The sequence below is a fragment of the Physeter macrocephalus genome, unplaced genomic scaffold (assembly GCF_002837175.3).
Source record: "Physeter macrocephalus isolate SW-GA unplaced genomic scaffold, ASM283717v5 random_333, whole genome shotgun sequence".
Lineage (NCBI taxonomy): Eukaryota > Metazoa > Chordata > Mammalia > Artiodactyla > Physeteridae > Physeter > Physeter macrocephalus.
In genome coordinates, this window is record NW_021145608.1 from 28,196 (window position 1) to 36,240 (window position 8,045).

The window sequence follows — 8,045 nt, forward strand, 5'->3', positions numbered from 1 at the left end:
GCGGCCAGCCGGGATCCGAAACGTCAGCGCCCCGAAACCTGTCCACGAGGATGGCAGAGGTGCGGCCAGGTGCAAACCTGAGGGTCCGGGGCCGGGCTGGGCTGGGCCGAAGGTGTGGGGACAGGACCGCAGGCAGGACCTGTGACACCTCCGGAACCCCAGCTCAGGCCGTCCACCTGGCTGGCCAGATGGCGCCACAGGACAGAGATATTTCCTCGAATTGAACATGTCCCGTCAGTTATCCGGGGAATGAGCCACACTGCCCTGTCTCAGCCTGCAGGACTCTGCAAGCCTCCTAGTCATTCACAGATGTCTGCCCGCCGTGGCCCTTGGGGTCCTCAAGCCTCCGTGGAGGAGGGGACAGGCTCCCCAGCCCCGCTCCTTCCTTCTGCCCCTGGAGTCTGATTAGTTCCTAATAGGAACCTAGACAACAAAATCCCTCCCCAGCGTTCCCGGCGCCCCCCTCCTCTGCCTGCAGCCCAGCAGCTCCAGCTTCTTTACCTCTCCCCTCAGGCCGGGACCGGGTCATTCATCTCTGCATCCCCAGGTCCTGCGCAGGGCTGTGAGAGAATCATATTGGAAGCCCCTTTGGGGAATGAGCTATGGTGTCACTCGGTAACGCCAGCTGTGCAACAAAAAAACGTTCCCTTTCTGCCATCAGGAGTGGCACCTAAAGCCACGCAGCAAGCGCTCTGCTCTGGGGTGGGGCTTTCTCACATCCACGCACTTCTGCAGGTAATACCATTAAACCCCCCAGATCTGCGCCTTTTTTGTTAAGCGAAGGTGTCTCTGTAGTGAACACACAAGTGTGTGAGCGTGCATTGAATCGCATCATGAGCGCCGAAGTTTCTCCACAGCAGCCCTACAGTGGGGACTACCCCCTCCCCCTCTCTCACAAGAACAGACAAGATGAGGGCTCCCCAAAACAGTCTCACCTGAGCCTGGCCAGCGCTGGGGCCAGAGTGGAAGGCAGGGCCTCCGCATGTGTCCCTCACCAGAGAAGACGCATCTCCAGCCTGCCCAGGAGACGGGCAGAGCTGTTCTCTCCTCGTGAGCCCTGGGGAGGCACAGTTAGGCAGGAAAGTGGGGAATTCACTGACTCCCCACAGCCTGCTGGCAAATTCTGTTCTTGAAGTTCTGAACATCACCGGCCTTGAGAAAGCCATCAAGCAAGGAGGAGTCAGGCAAGCCAGAGACCCCACCCGGTGACACAGACGTGGATGCCGGAGGTGGGGATGGCAGGTGGTTGTGACCAAGACGCCCAGGCCACGCCGCCAAGGGGGTTAGGTCTGTTGTCTGAACCTTGATCGAGCTCCTGCTGTTTGCCGGTTGCAGAAGTAATTCCCAGCGTCCTAAGCACGCACGCAACTTTTCCTTCTCGTAGCAACCCATGACGCAGGGTTGACCCATCAGCATCCCCTCCTGCAGGTGAGGATACAGAGGGACTGCCAGGCTCACTTAGCTAGCCAGGACTGGGCCCAGGTGCGGAGCTCAGGGTCTAAGACCATGTAAAGACAATGACCACACTGTGCTTGGGGCCACAGGAAGGGGGAGGGAGGGTATCTAACCCAGCCGGGCTGTGGCACTGAGGACATGTCCTGACTCCAAGAGGCCTTTGGGGAAAGGTGCTCCTGGAAGCGGGGAAGGCACATACAAAGGCAAAGAGGTGGGAAGACCCTCAGCCTGTGCAGGAAACTCCAAACTTTTGTTTTTTGTTTTTTATTTATTTTGGGCTGCGTTGGGCCTTCGTTGCTGCACGTGGGCTCTCTCTAGTTGCGGCGAGGGGGCTACTCTTCATCGCGGTGCTCGGGCTTCTCCTTGCGGTGGCTTCTCTTGTTGCGGAGCACGGGCTCCAGGCGTGTGGGCTTCGGCAGTTGTGGCGCACGGGCTCGGTAGTTGTGGCTCGCGGTCTCTAGAGCGCAGGCTCAGTAGTTGTGGCGCACGGGCGTAGTTGCTCTGCGGCGTGTGGGATCTTCCCGGACCAGGGCTCGAACCCGTGTCCCCTGCGTTGGCAGGCGGATTCTTAACCACTGCACCACCAAGGGAGCCCCAGACATTTTGCCAAGGCATGCAAGGAGCCCAGCGGATGCAGGGCAGAGGCCTCAGAGGTGAGCAGGGGCTGAGCGGGCAGTACCTTGAAATGCAGGCCCAGGGACCAGACTCTGCCCTGAGAGCAGTGGGAAGCCACCACGTGGGGCACGCAGGGAGTGACTTGTAGATATCACCTTCATAAGGTCACTGGCCACAGCATGACATGGACAAGATTTGCAGAGCAGCAGCCTGGAGGCAGGGAGGCTGGTGAGGAGGCTGTTGAGGGTACCCGGGAGGGAGGTGATGGGGTCCAGCAGGAAATCATGGAGTGGGGAGGCTCGGTGGCAGACCAAGCAGCTGCTGTCCACTCGAGGGACATCTGTGGACCCTCCTCTCCCCATTCAGGGGGCAAAACTTCAGCAGAACGAGATTTACCAGGATGCAGAGGATCCCTGATTTTATCCAGACATCCTCAACACTGCTTGATATGCTGGTTGATTTGTAAGCATTAAACAGGAACAGCATGATAAAATGACCAGCACCCAAGTGCCAGGTACTTTGCTGGGGGTGTTTTATATATATATATATATATATATATATATTTTTAACATCTTTATTGGAGTATAATTGCTTTACAATGGTGTGTTAGTTTCTGCTTTATAACAAAGTGAATCAGCTATATGCATACATATATCCCCATATCTCCTCCCTCTTGCGTCTCCCTCCCACCCTCCCTATCCCACCCCTCTAGGTGGTCACAGAGCACCGAGCTGATCTCACTGTGCTATGCGGCTGCTTCCCACCCCTCCCCGTGTCCTCAAGTCCATTCTCTACGTCTGCGTCTTTATTCCTGTCCTGTGGGGGGCATTATATATTGATATTTGTTCTCCTTTCTTCCAACCAACCCGGAAGGCAAAAATTCTTATCATCCCCATCTTAAGGGCGAGGAAGTTGAGTCTCAGAGAGGATCAGACAACCATGGGGGTTCAGCCAAGATTTGTACCCGAAATTCTGACCTGAAAGTCCATGTTTTTCCCGCTCCTTTGCAATGTTTTCCTGAGCAGGGACTCAGGAAGAAAGTGTTGAATTTGATCAGTGTCATCTTTCAATAAGACTATTTCTTGGTCTGAGTTTGAGGTCAGTGATATGGAGCCCCCAAGATACTGCCAGAAGGTCCTTGAGAACAGAAACCAGGAGTTCCTGGTTGACAGCAGCACTCAGGGCCTGCACGCAAATAGGCAGTGACTTTTGGTCAGACTCACCTATCTTCTGTTGCTTAGGTACGTGCAGGCAGTAGGTCGAGGTCAGTAAGTGAGGGTGTGAGAAGGTGGGACACGTTGATAGCTGGTGATACACAGAGCCCCTCGCCTCCCACTGCCCCAGGTTCCTGACCTAAAAATGAGTAAGTCCAGCTGTCAGATTCCTTCAGAAGTCCCCTCCCTCCAGCCCCCCAGCCTCTGTAGGAGACACAAGCCCATCAAGTTTCCACTGATGGATCATGTGCCCAGGTCATCCTTGGTGCCACAGGAACGCTGACTCTGCGAAGAACAGCGCAGGCCCCTTCGAGTTCACCTTCCTGGCATCAAACTTGAGAGGGTTATGGAGCAGCAGGAAGGGCGCGCGAGTTCACAAACCCTTCACTCTCCGCGGGCCCCCGCCGGCCAGCTGACTCACAAAGGTCACCAGATAGAGCTGCCACGTTCTGCATTCTCTGCTGGCAGTCCCAAAGAGCAGCGTTCTGTTCTCACCTGCTCACTGGAAGGACCTCTCCCACTTGCTGACGCAAGTGGGAGACTCATTACCGCTATGGGCTTACCCCGGGCCATACTGGTGGAGAAGCTACTCCGCTGGCGGAGCTGGGGGAATGTAGTGAGCAGGCAGGGAACTGCCCTCGTGAGCTCACGTCTCAGCCGCGAGGTCCCTCAAGTCACCGCTGGAGCCAACTCAGAGGGGAAAGACAGACCTGTTACCCTGGCTGCCCACAAAGGGGTCTGAGGAAGTGGCAAAGTCCCCGGTGGGGAGGAGAGCATCAGAGCTGATGGCCAGCCCTAGGAGCACCCGCTTCTAGCAGCCCTGGCCCTTCCGGCACGCGCCCACAGGTGGGTGTCCTCCTCGGACCGGTCTCCAGTGGAGATCCTCAGCAGCCTTTGCCCAGCTCCCTCCTTGCCCCCGCCGCCAACTATGAAACGGTGCACAAACCCAACACACTGTACCCTGCAAGAGGGCAGGGTCCGTTCCAGTTCTGCACATCATTGTGTCCGGTGGTGTGCTGGTGAATGTTTAACCATCGGCTTGCGGGGGGCGGGGAAGCCCTGATTTATCGCATTTGACAATTCCCCAGTTGGAAACATTCCCACCATGGCTGTTTTCAGGTAATCAACATGCATCACTGAACGTGAAGTTGGGAAGAGATGCCACTGAACGTGAAGTTGGGAAGAGACGCACCCCACCGTAGAGTGTTTCCACCCTACAGATAGAACATTCCAGGGGGCAGCAAACGGTGGCTGAGGGGCCAGACTCAGCTCATGGCTTACAAAGCCTAAAATATTTACTACCTGGCCCTTTTACAGAAGAAGTTTGGCGACCCCTGAAAGAGACATAAATAACCTACAGAACGGAGATACAAAATGTAGTATAATATGTAGTCAAATAATTAGGAAGTGGTGAGTTTTATTACCTTTTAAAGAATATGATTTATTTAATCGTAACTTTATATTAATTCAATCTTGTTTAATGGCTGTTTGACAACCAGCTTGCAAAATTCATGAAAAATTAACAATCAGCTCTCATGAACCAGTATAGGTCAGCTCGAGCAGGCCCCCGCCTGTTCTGGCCCAGAGAAGATGCACGATGGTTATCTGCTGAATGGATGGAAATCAAACTGCAACACCAACGTTCTAACCACTAGGCAACCTTGTCCTGCTTCCTTCCTTCCTTCTTTCATTCAGTTCCATTAAACATGTGTCTATTCGCACCTACTGAGTGCCAAGGACTTTTTAGGGGACTACAGGTCCAGCTCACACAAGATGCCGCCCTCATGGGCTCATAGTCGAGTGAGGGGAATCAGACACCCCTCCTCCCCCAATCACCACCCCCCCCAAAAAAAGTATGCAAGGAAGAAAACAAACTCCTTGCCCTTTCCTTTACCAGCTGTGTGTATCTTTGGTTGATTTACGATAAAATGGGACTGCAACGGTACCTTTTTCCAGAGTCATAGGAATTAAGTGAGATAATCAATGTTGAGCTCACAGCCTGGCACTGGGTAAGCACTCAGAATAAGCGGTGGCTATTCTGTGTTGCCACTGTCATCTTAGAACCCATGTTTCCACGGCCCTGATCGCAGGCGCTCCTCTAGATCACTCCTCCAAACGTTTCCCATCTGCCCAACAACTGGGATACAGATACCCAATACAGCATCTTTGCAGGGTTTTCAACTTTGGCACTATTAACATTTAGGGCCGGATCATTCTTGGCGGTAGACAGCTGTCCTGATGACTTCAGGGTGTTTAGCAGAATGCCTGGCCTTAACCCACAGATGCCAGGAGCAGCCACAATTTGTGACAACCAAAACGTCCCCAGACGTTACCCCATGTCACCTGGGAGGCAAAATCAGCCCCGACTGAGAACCCCTGGTTAAAAGGCAGACGTTTTCCCCTCCCTGTCAGCCGGTACAGGCTGCTCCCCGGCCATCCTGTGGTTCCCAGTCTGGGGGAGATTATATCGTCCACGTCCATGCAACGGCACGTCCTTCCTCAGATGCCACTTCCCAGGGGCCGGAGGAAACTCGCAGCCGGCTTTATCAGACTGTCAAGGAACACGAGGACCCACGGGATGAAATAAGGTGCAACCTGTTTTGAGTCGTGTTTTTGGAGCCCTTTAATGGCATGAAGCCATGCCTGTAATCATATGCCAAGCACCAAAAGCAGACAACAGAATTGTTTGTTCTTAATTTCATAGCCTCCCGTGGCACTGTTGCTTTTGGGGAACGCTCTGGAAGCTCCACCTGAAAACTCTGTCTCAAAATTACATCATCCAGGAGAGCATTCCCGAACCTCATTTTTAACAGGCATGAGACACCAGCATCACGGAACACACACTCTGTACCGACGGCATTTAATGCACTGATCGAATAATAAAATGTGCTTATTCTCCTGGTATAAGGAGAGGAGTCATGTTTTCATCCTGAAGTTGGGGAACATCCCCCTTCTGCTTCGGAGCTGATGTGAAGTCAGCCCATCGTCTAGGCTCACGGGTGGGGACAAAGGCAGGGGCGCGTGGGAGCATGATTCTGACTTCGCAGCCTGTGATACTGGGTGGCTGAGTGATGTCTGTGCCACCCAGCCCACTTCGCTGGTTTGGGGGATTGGGGGGTGCAAAGGTGGGCATCAAAGGAACAGGGGGTACCACCCGCTCTGCCTTTCTTTCTCACTCTCACCGAATAATTAAATCTGAGGTTAATTTTTTTTAAAGTATTACAGAGGATTGAACATTTATCCGGAACTAATCTTTGTTACACACAATCAGTGGATTCATTTATATACACACGCCAAAACCTTAACAGCGGTTACCTCTGGAGTGGTGGAATTACAGGTCACTCTTTCCCCTTTTGAAATCAACGTTATCGAAGTATAATTTACATGAAATAAAATGCACCCACTTTAAAAGAACAGGTTGATAAGTGCTGACGAATGTCTACACCCAGGTAACTACCACCCCAATCAAGGTATTGACGTAGAACGTTCCCACAACCCAAGAAAAGTTTCTTACGCTCCTTTGCCGTGGATCCCAGCCACCCACTTCCAGACCTAGGCAGCCCCCGATCTGCCTTCTGTCCCTACAGATAGTTTTCCCCCTTCTTGAACCTCATATAAATAGAGTCAAAAGAGATATCCTCCTCCGGGTCTGACCTCTTTGATGCAGCAGGACAATTTCTGCAGTCCATCTGTGTTGGCGCAGGTGTTGGGGTCTGTTCCGTTCGTGGCTGACATCTAACCATTACATGGCTATAACAATTACAGGGAAATATTGTTTTCTTCTTTATGCTTCTCTTCCCACCCCCCAAGCCCAAATTTTCTACAATGAACATGCATTGATCTGTTTCACTTTTTTAAATGAAGATGAATGCCATTCGTTTTTTTTTTTTAAATTCACGGGGACTTTATGAAGAGCCCGAACACCAGGCTGCTGGTGACTCGTGGAAATGGGTGCCTGGTACAGCTCCACAGAGGACTGAAGGCCATGGATCATATTTTTAAAAATAAAAACCACTGTGTTTTTCAGATTAATTGCATCTCTCTCCCACACCAGCCTTTGCGGTGAGCTGCTCAAATTGACCAATTTAAATGTGACCTCACTTCTTTCCCCTCCATCCGCTGAGTCAGTTGCTAAGAAGCAAAAGGAAAGGAAGTATCGGGGGGGGGGGGAGGGAAACATGTTACATGTGTGGAGTACGTGTGGCTCTTCCAAAACTTCCCCACACACCCCTTTCGTCAGCTGAGGCACGATCAAGGGTCTGTGCAAGATCCCAGGGCAGGAGGGCAGAAGGGTGCCATCCAGGGGCTCCAGGTAGGATGGGAAGGAGGCTGAAAGCACAAACTCTGGATCTGGAGCCCAGCTGTCCACCTTACTTAGGTGCGTGATACTAACCAAACCTCTCAACCTCTCGGAACCTCAGTCTCTTCATCTGTGAAACAGAGATCCAATCATGATACTCACAATCGAGCAAATGAGTTAATGCATGTAAAGTGCTCAGAACAAGGTTTAGGAAGAAGTCAGTGCCCAATACATGGTAGGGAAATAAATGGTTGCTCAACTCCTGGTCCCTTCTTTCTTCAACCACAGCACGAAACTGAAACTGCAGCCTGCTTGGGCTGACAGGAGAGGAGTGGACATTTTCCTGTAACTCCAGGGAGCGGACCCTCGCAGATGCAAAGAAACGAGGGGAAGTCAGGCTGCAGCATCCAGGTATTCACTGAGACCCCGGATGCCACAGAAACCAATCAGAGTAGCTTCAA